Consider the following 2,675-nt stretch of genomic DNA (forward strand, 5'->3'; position numbering starts at 1 on the left):
ACTTTGGGAACAAGTGTTCAATTCCTTTCTTCCCCTCAGACTGCCTGTGTGACCTTAGGCAAGACACTTAGGCCCAGATCCTTAAAGGTATTTAGGCACCTAAATCCCCCTGAAATCAGTCAGGTGCCTAAATAACTTTGAGGATCTGTGTGGGCTTTAATCTCTGTGCCTCAGATCACTAATGGTAAAATGGAGATAATAGCACTTCCCTACCTCATAAGGGTTTTATGAGAATATGTGAGTTGTTCAGATACTATGTTAATGGGTGCAATCTAAGTACCTTAGACAGAAATTTGAATCTCTTTACTGCTAAGATAGGAAAAACATATCAATATATGGAAAAACCTGATCTTAGAAAGCAAACAGTTCACTCACCTAGACATGTGCATCCTTTGGTTGTTGGGCTTTTCACTTTCTGTTTATTGTAACTGTCAATGTATTTCTTAAACTTGACAGACAAATAGTAAATGGGTTACTTACAAGTACAAATGTAAGTCATTGTTATTGTTCTTCTTTTCAGAGTGCCATTTTACAGAAATCTCTAAAAATGGGACCAGATCCTCATCCCTGCTAATGTTGCTTTGTACAACTGAGGTGGCTCAAAGGGACCAAAACAGCCCCAAAGAGAGAACAATTAGCGAATTCACCAACAAGAGGGCATCCTGACCTGATGTAATGCTATGTAGCCAACTTTATGCCGGCCCTTTCTTCCTCCCCAGTGGGAGGAAGACATTCAATTCAATTCAATTTCTTCCTCCCCAGTGGGGCTGGAGTGCTTGTGTTCCACTGATCTCCAGCTGGTGGAAGATGTCCCTGGGCTATCTTCCTAGCTGCCATAAGTTAGAGTAGTCTCATGCCTACTGTAACTTGTGCTGGGGAATAATTTGGTCAACCCAGAAGTGGGAAGTTGTTGGATCTACTAGAACTGGGGGGAGAGGAGGTTGTGCAGTCCAAGCTCCGCTCCAGCCAAAGGAACTTCGATAGAATCATAGAATCATAGAATATCAGGGTTGGAAGGGACCCCAGAAGGTCATCTAGTCCAACGCCCTGCTCGAAGCAGGACCAATTCCCAGTTAAATCATCCCAGCCAGGGCTTTGTCAAGCCTGACCTTAAAAACCTCGAAGGAAGGAGATTCTACCACCTCCCTAGGTAACGCATTCCAGTGTTTCACCACCCTCTTAGTGAAAAAGTTTTTCCTAATATCCAATCTAAACCTCCCCCACTGCAACTTGAGACCATTACTCCTCGTTCTGTCATCTGCTACCATTGAGAACAGTCTAGAGCCATCCTCTTTGGAACCCCCTTTCAGGTAGTTGAAAGCAGCTATCAAATCCCCCCTCATTCTTCTCTTCTGCAGGCTAAACAATCCCAGCTCCCTCAGCCTCTCCTCATAAGTCATGTGTTCTAGACCCCTAATCATTTTTGTTGCCCTTCGCTGGACTCTCTCCAATTTATCCATATCCTTCTTGTAGTGTGGGGCCCAAAACTGGACACAGTACTCCAGATGAGGCCTCACCAATGTCGAATAGAGGGGAACGATCACGTCCCTCGATCTGCTCGCTATGCCCCTACTTATACATCCCAAAATGCCATTGGCCTTCTTGGCAACAAGGGCACACTGCTGACTCATATCCAGCTTCTCGTCCACTGTCACCCCTAGATCCTTTTCCGCAGAACTGCTGCCTAGCCATTCGGTCCCTAGTCTGTAGCTGTGCATTGGGTTCTTCCGTCCTAAGTGCAGGACCCTGCACTTATCCTTATTGAACCTCATCAGATTTCTTTTGGCCCAATCCTCCAATTTGTCTAGGTCCTTCTGTATCCTATCCCTCCCCTCCAGCGTATCTACCACTCCTCCCAGTTTAGTATCATCCGCAAATTTGCTGAGAGTGCAATCCACACCATCCTCCAGATCATTTATGAAGATATTGAACAAAACTGGCCCCAGGACCGACCCTTGGGGTACTCCACTTGATACCGGCTGCCAAATAGACATGGAGCCATTGATCACTACCCGTTGAGCCCGACAATCTAGCCAGCTTTCTACCCACCTTATAGTGCATTCATCCAGCCCATACTTCCTTAACTTGCTGACAAGAATACTGTGGGAGACCGTGTCAAAAGCTTTGCTAAAGTCAAGAAACAATACATCCACTGCTTTCCCTTCATCCACAGAACCAGTAATCTCATCATAAAAGGTGATTAGATTAGTCAGGCATGACCTTCCCTTGGTGAATCCATGCTGGCTGTTCCTGATCACTTTCCTCTCATGCAAGTGCTTCAGGATTGATTCTTTGAGGACCTGCTCCATGATTTTTCCAGGGACTGAGGTGAGGCTGACTGGCCTGTAGTTCCCAGGATCCTCCTTCTTCCCTTTTTTAAAGATTGATACCTATGGTCAGATTTCTCGTGATTTGTTGGATAAGGGCTATGAATGGGACACACTTCAGTGCCGTGCAAAGATAAAGGTGCTGAGGCAGGCATACCAGAAGACAAGGGAAGCAAACTGGCGCTCTGGTGCTGTGCTGAAGATCTGTCACTTCTATAAGGAGCTGGTCGCCATCCTTGGTGGCTACCCCCACCTCCATTGCCAGGAGCCCCACTGATACTTTGGCATGGCTGGAGGCACCAGGCAGTGGACTCAACCCCAAGGACAAAGTTTTGGACGAGGAAGTAG

This window comes from Lepidochelys olivacea (genome assembly GCF_965140295.1).
Source record: "Lepidochelys olivacea isolate rLepOli2 genome assembly, chromosome: 1".
Classification (NCBI taxonomy): Eukaryota; Metazoa; Chordata; order Testudines; family Cheloniidae; genus Lepidochelys; species Lepidochelys olivacea.